The sequence below is a fragment of the Anabrus simplex genome, chromosome 1 (genome assembly GCF_040414725.1).
Source record: "Anabrus simplex isolate iqAnaSimp1 chromosome 1, ASM4041472v1, whole genome shotgun sequence".
Classification (NCBI taxonomy): Eukaryota; Metazoa; Arthropoda; class Insecta; order Orthoptera; family Tettigoniidae; genus Anabrus; species Anabrus simplex.
In genome coordinates this window covers 315687533-315708475 of record NC_090265.1, presented here as the reverse complement: position 1 = coordinate 315708475, position 20943 = coordinate 315687533, and the positions used below count along the sequence as shown (strand labels likewise).

General features: G+C 38.9%; 1 protein-coding gene across 1 annotated transcript in view; it reads left to right on the top strand.

The window, feature by feature from the left end:
• Window positions 1–20943, top strand: part of LOC136865446 (uncharacterized) — a 362527-nt gene that overhangs the window by 261310 nt on the left and 80274 nt on the right. The window lies entirely within an intron of this gene.

Below are 20943 nucleotides of genomic sequence, written 5' to 3'. Positions count from 1 at the left end.
TGGATACCCTCTGATCAAATCCATATACCGTTTTAATCTCGCTATTAAGGTCCATCTTATCTGAGTCCATATACATTGCTTCTTCGAATGAGATCCTTAGGCCAGTCATAGCAGTTACGTGTTGCATTATTATTATTATTATTATTATTATTATTATTATTATTATTATTATTATCATCATTTAGGTAATATACTTAATGATCCAGTCAGCCTCTTAGATTGGAATTAGTTAATCATACTGAAAATTTTTAGTAGTGACATGTTAGGCTTTCAGATCTTCGAAACTAGTGCCTAAAGGTAATATCTCAAAGATGTAGAAGGTTCAGGTTGAAACATCTGCTTGGAAGTAATACTTCAATAAAACAAGACAGGACTGCGGAAGTCTTGTGTAGGTAAGAAATTACTTTCTCTTTTAGCTCATCACAAGAATTTTCAAGGCTTATTTTACGGCGAAATAGCGTGTCTCCTTACTTCTGTAGCTAGGAAGAGGCTGAAGGTGTCTTCAAGAACTCATCTCCCTTCAGAGAGCCATCCTTACTGCACAGTTGCGCAAATTCGACTCTAAAAGAAGGTGAGCGAGAGAGAGAGAGAGAGAAGTGTGTTCTCGGACACTCCTCGAATACAAACGAGATAACGACCAAACGCCAGAGGTTTGATGATGGAATGTTTTACTGGGCGTAGCTCAAAAATATGCTTACTTTTTGGCACTGTCGGCAGAGATGTGAAAGTTATTATGCCGAATACCACTTTTGATTATTTCCATAATTAAAAAAATTACAGCCCTTGAATCAGTTGTGATTCGTTGAGGTTTGCCATGTGTTATTTCCTCTTGTCGATGGTCTGTTTGAAATACATAGTTATAGAAGTTTTATTGTCATGAAATTATGTCATCAGTAGTGGCAGTCCTACTAATTTTGACTCTTAACAAGTCACGTAAGTCCTCTGTTGATAAATTTGTATCTTCCTTTCAGCTTGTTTTCTGTCACTTTCAATTTTTTATATACAATTTATCACCATCATTCCGGTTTGTCACCTGATCAGGAATGTCAACAAATCAAACAAAAAGACGTGTTCTCAGTATAAGGTGTATTTTGAAAATATTATGGAAAAGTAACTTAGATTTATTTTGCCTCAAACAGTCCCATGTTATAAGCCGGAAACATATCTGAGAGCGGACACGCAAACTAAGGTTCCTTTATTCCTAATCTTCTGTTGAAAGTTTAATCTACCGTAATCATTTAAAGGGTTTTAGTGATCATTTTATTTTAATTTAATATGATATAATTCTCAATTAATAAACAATATAAGTTATTAATACAATAACTATTGGAAAATGAGTTTATTGGGACGTCAATAGATCAAACATAAAGACATGTTCTTGACGTAATATTTTTAAAGGAATTCTTGTCATTTCACAATATTCATTTATACGCATTAATGAATGAATGTGAGTTCCATGTTGTTAGTCGAAAAGTAAAGTTCAACCAAAATAAATAAGCAAGCAAGCTTATAGTTCAACATGACTGTTGATATCTTCAGCATAGCCACGGGACCTCCAGTTTTACGTGGGATCCAAGCTACAGGGAGGTGAATTTTAAGATCCAAACATCCCACATGCATTGGCCGAGATTCCATCCTCGGCTACGTTAGTGATAACTGATAAGCCAGTGACTATGTCACTCAAACATCACGGCCTCCAGACGATGGCCAAAACCAATGCTACCTTTTTTTTTTCTAATTTATCTTTTGAATATAATCATTTTCACACCTCCGCGCCTAAAAAACAATTGTTCATGTTATATCATGTATTTAACAACTTACTTGCGTGTATCTACTTACCTGTGTAATTTCTTATGGTTTGGCGCAGGAGGATAATCAAACGTAACCTGTGCTGTAAGTTACAAGATCGAATCACGACACAGTCGATCAATAATTCACAGTACTTAATTGCGTGTGGCCCTTGTCAGCCTCAGTGTGGTGATGTTATAAGGAGCAAAACGACGTGATTATCAGTGCTCAGCGATGAACCACTAAAGCTGAACTCCAGTTAAGTAACAATGATGACATTGCTTATATTTCCTCTCCTTGCGAAGGGAGACGACGATAACTCTCACACCGCCAGAACGTAGTGGAATTTGAGACGGAACGCATTTACAAGAACTCAATCGATTTTTCAAACTGGCCAATGATAAGAAATTCTTACATAAATCTCTAACAGATAAAGAATTCACCGAAACATTAATATGGTCCATTTTCGTGATGTATATTCAGTTAGTATGAAATATAGTATACGGTTTATATTATATATGTTTCACGCGTGTTAAGAAATATCGTTTAGTTACGGCATCAATGAGTCACTCTTTCTTCAAATCGACCGTAACATAAGAATGAATAAAAAAAATCGTATGCATATTGATCACAATTACATGGACGTCAAGAATCCACACAATAACTTAAAACACGCTTTGTCGTGCTGAACGAAAAAATGAAAAAAGGAGTGCCTCTAAATATGATATGCAAGCTTCTTATTTATATCTAGTAATATTCCTGGAAATGTTGGAAACAGTTTTGTGCAAGGTGTAACTTAGTGTTATCATGTAGCATGGTAGATGTACATCATGTTTGCATCATCTCACGCAATTATTGACAGTATAATGATAGGTTGACAAGTCTACCACATTGCGAAACGTGCAGCGACGGGAGAGACAGACCAATCGACGTCGTATAATTTCAGCTTTTAGAAAATGGTTCCGTAATTATTTCATTTGAAACTTTAGCATTCTCTACTTCCAATGAGGAGAGCACAAAGTAATAATTATCTTTTTCCTGAATTTACAGTGTATGAACATGATGTGAGACTTCCGCTTATTATATATTTATATAGCAAGAACCTTGCTCGTATTAGTCAGAAAACCACACGAAAGACCTGAAAAGTAACTGGAAAAACCCTGGAACTAAATGAAGTTATACCGCTTTCCCAACACCTGTGGGATCGCGGGTGCAAACTTTGTCACACATTTGGATTTGGCCCTATTTTATGGCCAGATACCCTTCCTGCCGCCAACTCTGTGTGGAGAGATGTAACCACTGTTTCTGTGGTAGTTCGTAGTGTGGTGTGTCGTGTGAATATGAAGAGAAGAGTATTCGGGCAAACACAAACAGCCAGTCCTCAAGCCAGATGAATTAATCAGACGTGATTAAAATCCCCAGCCCGGTCGGGAATCTAACCCGGAACCTTCTGAACCGGAGGCCTCAACACTGAACATTCAATCAAGGGTTCGTATTATTATTATTATTATTATTATTATTATTATTATTATTATTATTATTATTATTATTATTATTATTATTATTATTATTATTATTATTATTATTATTATTATTATTATTATTATCCCATTTTATATACAAAACCTAAGAAACTTCGAAACTCATGTCTTCCACAGAATTTCACATATACAGTATGTGAAAATAAGTTAATTTCTCTTATAATAATTGACACTGAAAAGCCCTTAAATGCGACTCATGTAAGTAAGTTAATGATCAATAAGGAACTACCTTTCGGGACAAATCCTGCTCTCTGACGTCTATTAAGGCCACTAATGGTTGAAAAACTTCACACAGACAGGTTTATTGACTATAAATTTTCAGTGGCTTATTAACTTCAGATTCTTAGGCTATAAAGCCATGTAATGTAGGCCTATATTGTTTTCATGCCCTACAGCAGAGAGATAAAATGTTATTCTATCATTTGTAATTGAACCATTAACCTATTTTCGGAGGAATTCCTCGGACAATATGCACCAACTTGTCCTGTTGACTAAGGTACTTGCTATGGAGCTGACGATTCGGACAATTCCGTCATAGAGTTTCCACTGGTCCGCTAACGACCTATTCAATGAATGTTCATGATTAGATTACTGTTTTCAGCGTTATTCGAAACTCGTCTATTCCAGAGAATTTCTTGCTTGTCCAGAAATAAGTTTATTTCCTTCAATAATAATAATAATAATAATAATAATAATAATAATGTTTGCTAAGTAGGATCTCTTAGGATCGTGAGAGAAATAATTTTCTAGTTGAATGTACAGAGAATGATAGCTTAGAAGCATCTCATAACACTTGGAGCAATAATGGCGTTCTCGGAATTCAAACACGACTTTTCATCACCTAGGAAAAACGGACGGAAATCTTTCATATCACTCAAAGACTTTGGTGAAATGGTAGGAATGTAAAATAGCCTATAATTGAAATGTTCGTTACCAACTTAATAACCTAACATGTAAATAATTAAATTCCCTGGTGACTTTCAAGCGATCGGTGAGTTGGCCGCGTGGTTAGGGCCGCGCAGCTGTGAGCTTGAATCCGGGAGATAGTGGGTTCGAACCCCACTGTTGGCAGCCCTGAAAATGGTTGTCCGTGGTTTCCCATTTTCACACCAGGTAAATGCTGGGGTTGTACCTTAATTAAGGCCACGGCCGCTTCCTTCCAACTCCCAGGCTTTTCCTCTCCCATCGTCGCCATAAGACCTGTCTGTGTCGGTGCGACGTAAAGCCAACTGCAAAAAAAAAAAAAAAAAAAAAAAAAAAAAGCTTTCAAGCGAACTAATCATATGTCAAAGGATCGAAACTTCTAAAATTAAATAATTGAACAAATTTGTTCAATGTCTGCAGAAAAGTCACTGGAATGCGTTGGTCGGAACTGGGTAGAAGAATTGGTTGCCCCACATAGACATGTCTGTATTCTAAATACCTCCAGAGAGTTATGCCATTCAGCGTAGGCAAACAGGTCTCTATTTGACTAAAAATACTTCGTATTAGGTAATTTGTTTACGTGTAGCAGAAAATCGTTTTTGGTTCTGTAAACAGATGTGAAGTCACTGCGCAGGTGGTTCCATTGCCTGCTCACGCTGCTGGAAACGAATCGTTAATAAGGTAATGCACCATAGCGTGAGAATATAAGTTTATTATATGAGCATTCGTCAGGCGTATTAGAGCTAAAAGTCAATTAACGCGCTTCACTGATTCCATGGTTAATAAATGTCTATTTCTTCTGCAGACAAGGAGCTGGATGTGATTCTCTCGCGGGCACGGTTACCAAATCACTCTATTCAGTCCCGGGTTTTAACTCATTCTTGATTACTGGATTCTATGATGCCCACTGAATTTCTCTTGACACTAGCTTGTTGTGATACCTGTTCCTCATAACTGATTTACTGGTACCAGTGGCCGGTATTCAGGAACCTGAAAAATACAGGACACATATATTGTGAATTCCGAAGTTGGCTTGAGTGTTTTGTTATTCTGATAAGATATGCAGGTGAATACATACTGTATAGCCTATAATTACTCGAATAGCAATATAGTAATATAATGCCATTGTCTACATTGATTAGATATGATAGAAGTGAAGAACTTGGTTTATTGTATTTATATCACATTTATTTCCTTGTTATAATCATAATAGAGTGCCTTAGAACTATCAGTGCATACATCAATCAATCACTACTGATCTGCATTTAGGGCAGTCGGCCAGGTGGCAGATTCCCTATCTGTTGTTTTCCTAGCCTTTTCTTAAATGATTGCAAAGAAATTGGAAATTTATTGAACATCTCCCTTGGTAAGTTATTCTAATCCCTAACTCCCCTTCCTATAAACGAATATTTGCCCCAATTTGTCCTCTTGAATTCCAACTTTATCTTCATATTGTGATCTTTCCTACTTTTAAAGACACCATCCAAACTTATTCGTCTACTGATGTCCTCCCACGCCATCTCTCCACTGACAGCTCGGAACATACCACTTAGTCGAGCAGCTCGTCTCCTTTCTACCAAGTCTTCCCAGCCCAAACTTTGCAACATTTTTGTAACGCTACTCTTTTGTCGGATATCGCCCAGAACAAATCGAGCTGCTTTTCTTTGGATTTTTTCCAGTTCCTGAATCAAGTAATCCTGGTAAGGGTCCCATACACTGGAACCATACTCAAGTTGAGCTCTCACCAGAGACAAGTATGCTCTCTCCTTTACATCCTTACTACAACCCCTAAATACTCTCATAACCATGTGCAGAGATCTGTACCCTTTGTTTACAATCATATTTATGTGATTGCCCCAATGAAGATCTTTCCTTATATTTATACCTAGGTATTTACATACACCAACCATGGCACAACAGCTCCGAAAGGCCTGCAGATTACGAGGTATCATGTGGTCGACACGACGAATCCTCTCGGCTGTTATTCTTGGCTTTCTAGACCGGGGACACTATCTTACTGTCAGATAGCTCCTCAATTGCAATGACGTAGGTTGAGTGGATCTCGTACCTGACCTCAGATCCGGTTAAAAACCCGGAGCTTCTGGGTAAGAGGCAGACACGCTACCCATACACCGCGGGGCCAGAAATGCATAAATACAGAGAAAATAATTCATTACGATACTCATTTAGAAAATATATTTCCATCATTTCTCAAAAATGGTTACGTTCTGGCATCCATCAATACACAGAATACCACAACTGGCGTATACTAGTACACTCAAATAGCACTATTTATTAAATTAAAGTCTATATTTAGTGTTACTGCAGAGTTTACAAAAATAACAATTACGGATGTACCAGTGGCGACGCGTGACGTTTTGATAAGTGTTACCACACTCCTTCTGAGAGTATATTGTCGCTCGCACCGCAGTATTTTTATGAGCAGTACAGATGCCATTTCATAAAAGTGAAAGGCTTGATAATTGATATTACTTTTGTATTATGATAACGTCATTTGAAAATGATGAAATGGCACATAATATATTGAATACTAGTGAGCATCAAAATCATAGAGACTAGAAGTCTCGATCATGCACTAATTGAAAAACGTATGGCAGGCTACTCATGCACTCATAAACATCTATTAAAGTGCTGAAAATATATGTTATTTTTTCTAGCTTATTATGCACGTCAATTTTCTTTCTGTAAGCTGTACTCAGACAGAACTCTATTCTGGACCTTCCGAACTGAATCATATCCGTAACAGCGTTGATGTGTGCTTGAGACACCTCATGGTGTCTCTTTAAAACTCTGAAACTATCTAAATTGTCCACACCGTCTTTATTCCAAGCATTATTTTCTGAGGAAAATAGAATACATGGCCAACAGTACAGTTTATTCATTTTTGCACAACCATATAACTAGTCCAGATTTATGTATCGCGAGTCATGAAAATATCGTGCTGTTCTTTTCGATTCCTTGAATAAATTTTAAGAGTAGGCGTGGGTATACCTTTTTTTCAATTATGTTTTGCTTTCATTCAAAAGTCCTTAACGAAAATGGCGTGTTCATTAAGTTTCCTATTATACACGAACATTCTGGGCCCTCCAACTCACTTATTTTCGAGGTAGAAGCGTCATCACTCATGTTAATGTTTAATACGTTGTGCAGTCCTATAGACTATCCTTACCTAACATAAAGTAAATATAAATTTATACTTTAACAAGATAAGTTACATCGTATTATAATAGAAAATAATAATATACCAATGCGCTGTTGAGCGCGGCGGAACGAAGGGAACAGCTCAGCACCGAGCTTATAAGCTTTTGTTTCCACTTTCCTCTGTGGTAACACGACCGGAGAACGTAGCAGGACACATCTCAGTGTCGAGGGGAAAAGGGCCCTGCTTGGCGCAGGCGCAGTAATACTCGCCTAGCTGTTAGAAGAGATTCACTGCATGGAGTGGTAACAGCCTCTCGCTCAGCTTTGACGGTGGCAAACTGCTGCAACAGAGTTCTCGCGACACGTCCCGCCGAAGAAACAAAACTATTAATATTAAAGAATATTCGATTTTTATATTTTCAAACTGTTATCAGTGGTAACAGTGGATACCAGCACGCTTCACCACTGGAATGTACTAAATTGAAGGAAATGGTTAATATAATAATGGAGTTTACCTCCGGAGAGGCCTGGTGCAGGTCTTTCGAGTTGACGCTTTATATGCTCTGAGCACGAGCTCAATTTTACTTTTCTACTAATATATATATATTTAGCATTCTGAAACTCGCAAGATGTCGATTAAGAATTGTCGTTGATAGATACTGTCGTAAATGGTGCAGATAAACCTGTTGTACATATTGTTACAGTATTTATGAAACTCCGAGGACGAAACTGCTCCATGATAAAATGCAGTCGAGACATTCTAGTAAAGAACTTGCACATTCACGCATATAATCTCTTCCCGACTTTATGTAATGCCGTGTCAAAATATTTAGTAGTTTCATGTTTCTGAGTAGATTTTCGTATTACTTTTAGTTTTATTTGTTAAGGCTGATGGCATACCTCCATTCGCTATATCAACGCTGCCAACCTTATGACAAAGTAAACTCATGTCGTCGTCCCAAGGTGGTGCAGCTTTTTTTTCAACCCCACCCCCAGTGGAGGCGATCTGCGTGTGCCATTTTAGTAACATACCGGACCTCCTGCCATGTTTAAATCTCTGGCAACACCAAGAATTGAACCCGGACCACCGACGATGGCAGTTGATATGCTAACCGTTACTTTACGGAGGCGGGTAGCCTTTTGACTGCCTCTTATCCAGAGGTTCTGAGTTCGATTTTAGGCCAAGATTATACTTCTGGACTGAGGGCTGAAACCGAGAATCATTCAATTTCACTAGATCAACTGAGAACATCGTCACCAGGCCATGTGGCTGGATTGAAGTAATCTTGGAAATACAAAGCCCTTAAGGGTTGTATATCTCACAAGAAAAGACAGTAAATTGCATACAAAATAATATATGTGATTTAAACGTCGGTCCGTGTAGTCTAGCTGTTTGTGTTCCTAGAGCCTGTGATGATTGAGTGCCTTGGTCGGTAGCTCCTTATCAAGGCTGACGTGATTCAATTCTCCGTAACTGCAAGTCAGGTCTCTGGAATGGAACGTCATGTTCCTTTGGTTCGGATTCAGTGTAAAACTATAGTCACCTTGAGTTATGGTTTAGGATTAATATTTGCGTTGAGTTCTAAACATGCCCCTTAGCTTTGGATAGTTTTACTGGCTCTTGTCCCTGTGAAACCGGGTTCGACACACGGACCTGGCCAACATTTGAGTTTGGGACGTTCCTTGAGAGGACATCGTGAAGAAACCATTCAAATGTTCAAGGCCGAGGTTGCATGGACTAAGTAAAGAGAAGTCCTGAATTGGTCACATTCCTTGGAAGTCCGTTTCCGTAGTCAGGCGAATGTATTTATTTTAACGTGAAGAGAAAACTAACTACGATATATTGACATTTCTGGAACGAAGGAAATACCATTTCTCGGAGTTTAGAGACTTCAGCACTAATTTCTCATTAAAAGAAAAACATCAGCCCTCACTATCCTTTTATATCAGATAATCGAGAAGTAGGGACATGAAGAAATTATAAGCGTCAAGTTCGCATTACAAATAAGATGTGAATATCTCCCTCGCCCTGGATATTGAAATTACGTCGGACTGTACGAGGCGAGTAGCTACATTGATCGTGAAAGTACTTAAAGGATAAAGCGAAGGTTCCTCAAAGAATTTGAAGTTTGTTTGTGGATAGAGTTTTCAACTCCTGATGATAGAAACTGAACCAGCGCTAAGTACTCATGTCTCTAATTACACAGTCAGTTTCATTAGGTGCACAAAGAGTTGTATACAGCATTAATTATGGTGAAAATGAATGGAAATCCACAACCTGTTTCCAGTCATTCGACAGGGTCAGGATTGGAATGAATGAAGCCCCCATCTAGCCGCGAGGATAGGAATTGTGCCGGCTGCCGAAGCCTGTCGCACTCCTTTGGGGCAATGTTTAATGAATGACATATGAAATGAAATGTTATTGGAATGAAGTATGACAGGGGAAAACCGGAGTACCCGGAGAGAAACCTATCCTGCCTCCGCTTTGTCCAACACAAATCTCACATGAAGTGACCGGGATTTGAACCACGGAACCCAGCGGTGAGGAGCCGCCTGAGCCACGGAGGCTTGTGGTACTTGTGCTACTTCCTGCTATTAATAGACAACATGAATCTTTAATAATCCCCGCAAACATCTTTTTATTTAGGCGATTGGGTTAATAGCACCTTCTTACTACCATATATGGAGTGTTTTTGAATAATTCTAGAGTGTTATTAATTAATTTAGTAAATGAAGTAATGTTGTTCTTTTTATTATCGTCAATTATATTAACATGTTATATTTAAATGGCAAGGTTTCAAAGTGAATCGCCTACTTTCGATTTAGTTGAACAACAATCCTCCTTAAATAAACACTAGTAAAATAAGTCATCGAGAAGATCAGTTATAATTAATTCAATTATTCTTAATTACCGACATACTGTAGTGAAAACGAAATACCAAGAATTTACTATTCTCAACTATAAAATTTTATGAGTTTCTCCAAAAATGGATCATAAAATATAAAAGAAAATACATCAAGGAGATGTTACACATATATGGAATATATCCGTTCCTAACATATCAAATTAAATCCCATATAGGGGGGGAGGGGCGTTCTTACTGTTGTCGAAATCAATAACACTGAATCCTACGACAACCTAATACATGCCTATTTTTTGGTTACATTTGTTTGGGTGGTAAAGAAGTTCATTAATAGAAAAATTAAAATAGATAACAGGGCTGGTAAATTACGCCACAAATGTCCGATAAAGGGAGGACAGACCAAACACCCTGAAAATGGGGTTCTTTGCATTCTAAGAATCTGAGGCCAAGAGAGTTATGTTATACCACTCTTATTGCCTTGATTTACATAGCGGAATTTAGGCTATGAAGTCTGTCCAACCATATATACACTTACATTTTAGCTATGGAACATTTACTTTATTTAGAATTAAAACTTACAACTGCCGAGTGAGTTGGGTATCCGGTACGAGTCGTATAGTGTTGTAAACTACATCAAAATAATCGAAGATGAGCATTATTCGGCTTTGTGGGAGCGTTTTTCTTACGTGCGGTGACAATAATTCTCTAGCTTTTTAGTAGAATGGAAGGTACTACGAATCCATCCTGAAGTGAAAGGAGTTAAACTCCTGCTGCCAGGATTAGTTACTACTCTCGTCAGTAGCCAGCCCGTGATGGAATAGGGAACAAGGAACTAAGGGCCCGTGTCCTGGCTTCAGCATGTTTCCTAGTTTGTCATTTCATCTTCTGTAGGAGTGTGACCTCAGCCCCAGTTTCCTGCATATCAGTGTTGTCTGTGAACTAGTCGTGGTGGTGGGAACAATTCCGCTTTACGAAACCTCGGCAATGAGGGTAATGACATGCTTTTTGTCACGTGACAAGTGCACAAACTGGAGCAGTTACCCCGGGAGTGCAGGCTATCTGCCAAGCGCGGGTGTCGCCCAGGCTGCCTCGGAGACCGTTAGGCGTTGTGTTTGACATCGGCTCTTCCCCATCCACCTGTCGTATTCTTCTTCTATATCTTTTCTTTTTCTTTCCTGGTCCTTCCACCAATTGCCTGGGATCGAAAATAATGTGCATCAATCTCGATTTTATGACTGGATGCCTTTCCTGGCCGTGATCTTGCATTCAAGAGATAGTGGATTCGAATCCCACTATCGGTAACCCCGGGAGTGGTTTTCCATGGTTTACCATTTTCACACCAGACACCAGCTGGGGATGTACCTCAACTAAGGCCACGCTCGTTGTCTTCAGTACCATCCCTATCGTAACCCATTGTCACCATACGACTTGTCTGAATCAGTACGATATAAAGCCGATAGCTAGTCTTCCCTGACAACCTTGTATAAAGGGATGAACAGAATTCACATCTGTGAAGGCCAAAAGCACTTAACGCAGATGTTAAATAAAAATTGACTCATTCATCAGTTATTGTTCCTAAAGAGGGTCGGAGGTATGTCCTACTACAACCATACAGAGTTCTCTGGGGCATCAAAGTCATGCTCTATATTGCTCTCCATAAGTGATAGCAGAAACTTATGTTAGAGATTATATTCTACTAACTTCTACTGAAGGTATGATGCAACTGAGGGAGATTTTCCTAGCCTTAATCGGCTACCGTGTGGTTGTGCATACCGCCAACGCCGTGCTGTTTCCATCTACGTGGATTTCATAAACTTGTAGTATTCTGAAACAACAAGCCACATTTTTAATATATTTTATACCGTAGGATGCATGACAAATTCAACACCATTTATTAAAAGATACACTCCGAATGTACTGAGCATTTACTAATTCAAAGTCATTCAGCACCATTATTATTATTATTATTATTATTATTGTTATTATTATTATTATTATTATTATTATTATTATTATTAATAATAATAATAATACGGTAATAAAATAAATTATTTTAATGTTTTTGCATATACTGTATAATTTGGTAAGGACATGTTCCTTATATCTAGAAACACTTTTTTATGGAAAAATATAATAAATTAATGTCCCTTGTTAGATAGATTTAGCCGGGATAAGTAACTCAGGCCTAGATACTAACGTTGACTGGTTCGATCCCGGTCCAGTCCGGTGATTCAATTTTTTTTCAAGTTGCTTTACATCGCACCGACATAGATAGGTCTTACGGCGACGATGGGATAGGGAAGGGCTAGGAGTGGGAAAGAAGTGTCCGTGCCTTAATTAAGATACAGCCCCTCCCCTCATTTGGCTGGTATCGGTGATATTTGAAGGTACTCAAATATGCCATCCTCATGTCGGTATATTTCTCGGTAGCTACGTTAAAGAACTCCTGTAGGGGGAAAATTCCGGTTCTTCGGCGTCTCCGAATACCGTAAAAGTAGGCAGTGGGACGTAAGGCCAAATTATTATTATTATTATTATTATTATTATTATTATTATTATTATTATTATTATTATTATTATTATTATTATTATTATTATTATTATTATTATTGAGGTGAATGGAGTAGGATAGGTTGGTTACGTGAGAGAGTAAGGACTCGGTCATAAAGTATAAGAGAAGTAAAGGGAGATCAAAACGGCCATGGTTAGACTCAGTTTCTAATGATTTAAAGAGAAGAGGTAGGGATGTGTTTAATAAACTCACAGAGGCTTGCAGACTGAATGCTGAAAGGCATAACAGAATATAATGAAGGTGTATATATTTTTATATCGTTTATTCACAGCATGCTCCAATACATGACAGTAATACTACATGCTTGAGTAATCATATTACAAATGTAACTTAATTTTCTAATTATATGTGAGACACATTCTTATTCGAAGGCTGTTATGATGTACATAAGTAAACAAAATAATAATACAAACAAAACTATGTCTTTTTCTCACAGTAGTTCAAATACTATTGAGTTCGTGAAACGTAAGAACTGTTTAAATATTTTGTATGTATGTATGTATGTATGTATGTATGTATGTATGTATGTATGTATGTATGTATGTATGTATGTATGTATGTATGTATGTATGTATGTATGTATGTATGTATGTATGTATGTATGTATGTATGTATGTATGTATGTATGTATGTATGTATGTATGTATGTATGTATGTATGTATGTATGTATGTATGTATGTATGTATGTATGTATGTATGTATGTATGTATGTATGTATGTATGTATGTATGTATGTATGTATGTATGTATGTATGTATGTATGTATGTATGTATGTATGTATGTATGTATGTATGTATGTATGTATGTATGTATGTATGTATGTATGTATGTATGTATGTATGTATGTATGTATGTATGTATGTATGTATGTATGTATGTATGTATGTATGTATGTATGTATGTATGTATGTATGTATGTATGTATGTATGTATGTATGTATGTATGTATGTATGTATGTATGTATGTATGTATGTATGTATGTATGTATGTATGTATGTATGTATGTATGTATGTATGTATGTATGTATGTATGTATGTCCGAGCTAGTTGATCGTGCGGTTAGGGTAGCGCATCTGTGAGCTTGCATTTGGGAGATAGTTAAGTTCGTACCCCACTGTCGACAGTCCTCAAGATAATGATGTACCGTGATTTCCAATTTTCACACCAGGCAAATGCTGAGGCCTGTACCTTAATTATATTATTAAAAAAGACAGTATGCAGGTACGTAGTAGTATCCGTATGTGACCACTTGTATGTGATTAAGCATATTTGAACCACCTTTGGTCACTATAGCATCATATTCCTATTTCAAGACAGAACGAACATGAATTATATACCTGGTATTTTCTTGGGGAGGGGGGTGTATTTTGTAGCTTCCTCTAGGTTCACTAATGCTACTGAATTCGTACTCAAAATATTTTCCTAGCTCTAGTAATCACTCTCGCTGTTTCTCTAGCGTTTGTTATCTCCCCCAGAAAAGTAAGTTATACACGAAAATACATTTTATTTATTAATAATATATAGCTGTTGTGATGTATTTGTCTCGATGTCACACTCCCCAAAACAACTCCTCTAACCATGGTTGTATGGACACGTGCGCTGACTGTGGAAGACAGAAACACAGAGGTAGGCACACCGGGCGAGTTGGTCGTGTTCTTAGGGGCGCGCAGCTGTGAGCTTGCATCTCGGGAGATAGTGGGTTCGAACCCCACTGTCGTCAGCCCTGAAGATGGTTTTGCGTGGTTTCCCATATTCACACCAGGCAAATGCTGGGGTTGTATATTAATTAAAGCCACGGCCGATTCCTTCCCACTCCTAGCCCCTTCCTATCCTATCGTCGCCATAAGACCTATCTGTGTCGGTGTGACGTGAAACAAATTCTAAGAAAGAGGTAGGTCATGAAAAATTGGGAAGAGGGGGTTAACAAACCTAAGCGATAGAGATCGGAGGGAAAAACGACTGTGGAAACTAGGATGCGATAAATAACTCTGGGTGGAATTTAAATTGAAACATGTAATCATGATCATAATAATAATTGCAGTCATCACTGTGCTGTAGGGCATAATTAAGTAAACGTTATATGATACAAATGTTCTAGTCGTAATAATAATAATTTTCTTCTTCTTAACCCTTTTCTCAATTTATTGGGGACAGCAGTTGATACTAGTTTGGCCCAGTTTAACGGCCGTATGTCCTTGCAGATGCCAAGGCTATGTGGAGATTGTATTCTTTAGTGTGGTTGGTAGAGTTGTGTGCTGATGGACAGATGTGTATTAAGACTAACACAAACATCTAGTCCTTGAGCTAGAAGAATTAACCTCACGCAATTAAAACCCCCCGATTGGGCAGGAAATCGAACCCGGATCCCTATAAACCATTCAGCCAAGGAGCCGGACAAAATTCCGCCAACATCAGCTGCCTATTATCATTGTATAATTAAGACTTGTTTACATGAGCGTACAGTTTCGACATGAAGTGGTGTACAATAGCAGCTCGCGCACGTACTGTATATCAGCGAGAGTTACGCAGTTGCGTATAGGCGGATGCATGGACACGTCCCAGAAGTATGGTCACGTTCCGTAGGCGCGGAGAAAGTTCGGATGACATGTCGCGTGGGACTCCGTCAGCGAGGAGGACGCACTGGTTTTATTTCACTGTCCTCCTAATTTTATCAAGTGAGGTCAACAACCTAGATATTGGTAATACAATAAAGTAACTAAAACACACAGTGTGTCAGCACTTAAACAGTCGTCGCCGTAAGATCTATCTGTGTCGGTGCGTCGTAAGGCAAATTGTAAGCAAAAGCACTTAAACAATGTCACCGTATTATACCACAAGAACCAAACCTCACACAAGTCATTATTGTGAATAACGATAAATATTTGTAATACAGTAGAACCCCGCTTAACCGAACTACGCTTAACCGAAACCCGGCTTAACCGAAATGCCCTTGCAAAATTATATTTTAATATTTTGTCATTACCATCTCGTTCTTAGCCGTCGATATTAGTAATTCTCTTGCTATATGTGCTGAGAGCCACTAGGCAAACCCTATTTTTATTATTATTATTATTATTATTATTATTATTATTATTATTATTATTATTATTAATAATAATAATATTATTACTGTATTATTCGTTATGAAGATTATGTAGACGACTCCGACCTTGACAATAGCAGTTCTGAGAACTGAGTTACAGCAGATGCTGGATTTAATGCATTGGAGGTAAGATTGATTTCGAATTTTTGTTATAATAGAGTACCACACGCTTTAAGTACAGCACTGTAATAAAATTACTGTATACCGAGCTCGATAGCTGCAGTCGCTTAAGTGCGGCCAGTATCCAGTAATCGGGAGATCGTGGGTTCGAGCCCCACTTTCGGCAGCCCTGAAGATGGTTTTCCGTGGTTTCCCATTTTCACACCAGACAAATGCCGGGGCTGTACCTTAATTAAGGCCACGGCCACTTCCTTCCACTTCCTAGGCCTTTCCCATCCCATCGTCGCCATAAGACATATCTGTGTCGGTGCGACGTAAAGCAAAAAAAAAAAAAAAAGAAAATACTGTATACAGTATTCAGTTCATTAGTAACAAAAATAGTTTCATTGTGTCAAATTTCGTTGCGCTTTGTTGAACAAAGCAATGAATCTACACCAGCTGATGTATGGTTGATTAAACGGTGGCGCGACATAGCTGCACGACAGCGCTGCACCAAGAAAATTCAGAAGAAAATCACTGACTTTATACAATGAGTGATATTATGTAAATATTTTAATGTTAATATACAGTATGCACCTTTGCTTAACAGAGTTTATGCACTTTTATTTCGACATTTAACTTCCGAAAATAATTACCGTGTGTCATCCGAAAAAATGCGTCAATCGAAGTGGCTCCGGCCCCTTTATTTTGGATAAACGGGGTTCTACTGTACATGAAAACACATGTTTGGCCGTCCTGTCATACATACATACATACATAAATACATACACACGGGATATGCGAAAAAATGCCGTCCAATGATCACAACCGTGGTAAAGGGATCAAAGAAGTTACTAATTTTACGTCCCACAAACTACTTTTACGGTTTTCGGAGACGCCGAGGTGCCAGAATTTTGTCCTGCTGAAGTTATTTCACGTGTCATGAATCTACCAACATGTGGCTGATGTTTTTGAGTGCCTTTAAATACCACCGGACCGAGCCAGGTTCGAACCTGCCAATTTGGAGTCAGAAGGTTAGAGATCTACCGTCTGAGCTACTCAGGCCGGCAAATCAGGGCAGTTAGAATGAGTATAAGGACCAACCCTCTAAATCTCGATTTTCATCCAGACAAACCAGGGAAACGTAACGCAATATAGTTTTACAACTGTAATATATCAAGCAAGATTTTCCGCAGTCAGTCTCCTTGGTCTGGGCTCTATATTTACTTTCGGATGACGACAGGAGTGAAGAAAAGTATTACAGCTTAAAAAATCGACCTCCGGGTTTTTCTTTTTTACTGATTTTTAAGTTTCATGTCTCCTACACGCCGAAAACGGTGTTTCGCAAGAGAACTAGGATTTAAGACGTCGTCAGGAAGCAACACCCTTCATTACACTTATTACTTAGCAACTTCATTACTGTCACAGTCAATACTGAGACTTCATCTTGTTCTGGCTTTTCCCAAGAGATAGATGAGAAAATATTCCATCCATCAAGAAATAGATACGGTATTAGGCACTGTCCAGCGCTGGTGAGATGTTTCATGGAGCATAAGCGATATCTTCGAGTTCTTTGGGTCGCCCGTATTGGACAGTTTCCAGACAACGCGATTGTAATCTGTGCAAGTGCTAGAACCTTACCTGTGAAGGTCAGTCATCCTGCTAGAACTAAAGGCAAGACAAATGCTCAATTCTATTTCCACCCAAGGCTAGTCAATTCCTAGTTACTTGTAATATCTTCTTCTTCTTCTTATCGTGCATGATTAGTCTCGCTGGCACGCAGGGTCGCTGATGCGGATCCGTCTCCTTCATCCATTTCTGTTTAGCGCCCCCTCCAACTCCACTTCTTTAAGATCTGAATATGACAGAGTCGCCCCATCTCCTATGGAGCCTACCTCTTCTTCTGCTCCTGGGAGGAGGCAGATCCTAGAGGCTTCTTCCTACAAAATCACATCCCATCCTCATGAAGTGGCCAAACCATCTTAGTCTTAACTTCTGGATATAATTTTAACACGATGGACACCTTTACCCAGTTACTTGTAATATAGGAAGGGTGCTTTACACAAGATAGCTTCTGCACATGCCGCAAAACTAAAAGCAAGGACAGATTTCCAGCCAAGAGAGTGTGTAATGTTGAGTTTGCATCACTAAAGTTGTGAGGATCCTCGAGCATTACTACAGCAGGATATTCGTAATAAGAGAAGTGAAACCCGAGTGACATCGTCAGCCTAAACCCACCCGAATAAGAATCTCAGCCGCCTGGGCAGAAAGCAATCGGGTAAATAAGTGCACTAATCAGCTCTCTTCACACAACATTAAAACAGAAAGGGAGAAGAAAACGCATGCAACTGTCAAGTTATTAAATAAGGAATGGGACACATAGGAAAAGTAGCATTTATAAGCTATTGCAAGTAGTACCCAGAGGAAGAAGATACACAATGCATAATAATGTACTTAATAAAACACAAGATCTATTTAAATTCGTCCCTGAAGAGAGAACATCGTTAAGTTTTTATATTTTAAATATTATTATGAAGTGCTTTAATGATAACCCATACTCAACCGTGCTGCAATGGTAGCGTGTCTGCTTCGTACCCGGAGGCCCCATGTTCGGTTCCCGGCTCGTGCAAGAATTCTAATCCTAGACTGAGGGATGGAGAATCCGACTCCTCGGATGAATGATCAGCGTTGAGGCCTTCGGTTTAGAGAGTCCCGAGTTCGATTCCCGGCCGGGTCGGGAATTTTAATCGCGTCTGATTAATTATTCTGGATCGGGGACTGGCTGTTTGTGTTTGTACCAACACACTACACTACCAACCAGTAACAATACTGAATACATCCCTCCACATAGGGTTGGCGTCAGGAAGGGCATCTGGCCGTAAATAGGGACAAATCCACATGTGCGATACAGTTCACACCATGATCCCACACGTGTGGGAAAAGCGGTAGAAGGAAAGAAGAACCGAGGGCTGAAGAGGGTAGGAATGATCATTCTTCTGATACTTCTTTCCACGCCCCCGAAATCGCTGGTATAAACTAGTCGCTCATGCAGACTTGGCCCTGTGTTACGACCGAACGCCAACAGTATTGTGTGTCTGTAGTGATTAGTAGTGTATTGTGTTGTGTACGCAGAGATGTGTATGACAAATACAAATACTGTGTTGCCGAGCCAGAGTGTCTAACATCACAGACCCAACTAGGAACTGAAGTATTCAGCCAAAGAGTTGTTTACGCTACGGAGGCGGACGAAATAGATACGAATAATGATCTTACAAGTGACCGTCGTAGTGAACATGTTTCGTAAGTCTGAATTAAAAAGCTAATAATATTTCCTCAGGGGCTACCTAGCCGTGACGGTAAAGGCGTGCTTGATTCACCAGGAAGGACGTCGGTTCGATTCCCCGCCAGGAAGAAATAATATTTAGAAACGAGATTTCCGATTCTGGAGATGTACATGTCCCTGAAGTTCACTCAGCTTAGACCAAAAATGAGTACCAGTTTAATTCCAGAGGGCGTACAGCTAACCACTCTATCCTACACAGTGCCGAGATTTTCAACTTCCACTCCGCTTTGGACCTCCCGAAGCCTATGTGGAGACGACTTAAAATAATCTTCTAGTCTAATCTTTCGAGTCATCCTAAACCAAGGTGTGGAAGTAGTTTATTTTGTTCTACTCCCTGACAATAAATGTATGAGCAGAATCTTGATCAGAGAAGGTTCTGTGGAATATTGTAACGGAATTCACTGCAATTTTCTTAATCAGCGCTTCTAATGAGATGTGTGTATGTCAACATTCTGTTAAAAATACCTAAATAACATAAACTTTCACCAGGAAAGCAAGCAGTGACGGGCGTATCATGACTATCGAACTATACCCTTGAGTGAACTAATTGAATGACAATTGGTTATACCGACGGAGCACAGAATCCAATCCGGAGACAACAGTAGGCTAAGTTTCTCTTCTCTAATTAGATCGAAACCCATTAAATGCGCAAAGCTAGGATTCGCTTCAGATATTCGAACGGCTGAATCAGCGTGTAATACTAGCAAGATTTGTTTTGTATTCTACTTAAATAGCCAACGGTGCAGCCATGTTAAAACTCCATTTTCCGTAAGATCTCTGGAGTTACGCGTCATTCTAATTTGTGTTTTATTGGACGTATGAATAGAACAACTGTTGCCTCGTGAGGAAGCGAAAAGTTTCTGGCCACCTGTGCCAGAAAACTCCGATACAGGATGTCTGATGAATGTTCGCTCGACGTAGTTTAGGTAGTCCAAGTACAGGATGTGGACAAGACACTAAACTGTGTCCAGTCGCGCTGAGTTGCTCAAACGTTAGAGGTTCTGGATTTCTGAGCTCAAGCTGGTGAGTTCGATCCCGGCCCAGTCTGGTGGTAATTGAAGGTGCTCAAATATACCAGCCTGGAGTCGGAAGATTTACCGGCACGTAAATGAACTCCTACATGACAAAATTCTGGCACTTTGAGTTCTCAGAAACCCTTAAAAGTAGTTAGTGGGACGTAAAATTATTATTATTATTATTATTATTATTATTATTATTTTGCTGGCGAGATGTAGTATTTACAGTGCACTATGTCTTATGGTATGGGCTATATCAAATTTGTTACTTTCATTGGCCTGTCTCAGTCTCATCCTTGGCTTTGACAACATGAAAGTGACTGAGGTATGAGTGATGCTAGTAATACCATTGTTTATGCAGCCAGTCCCTGTTATGAATGGTGTGAAAATATCGCTCATAGGGTCGGTTGGTGCATGTATTTCAGTGGGCTTGGCAGACTGATATGTAATAGCAACGGCTGGCTCGGTAAGGAAAGCAACGGGAAACTACCTCACTCCTCATTTTCCTAGTACGCCTCGTCAGTGACG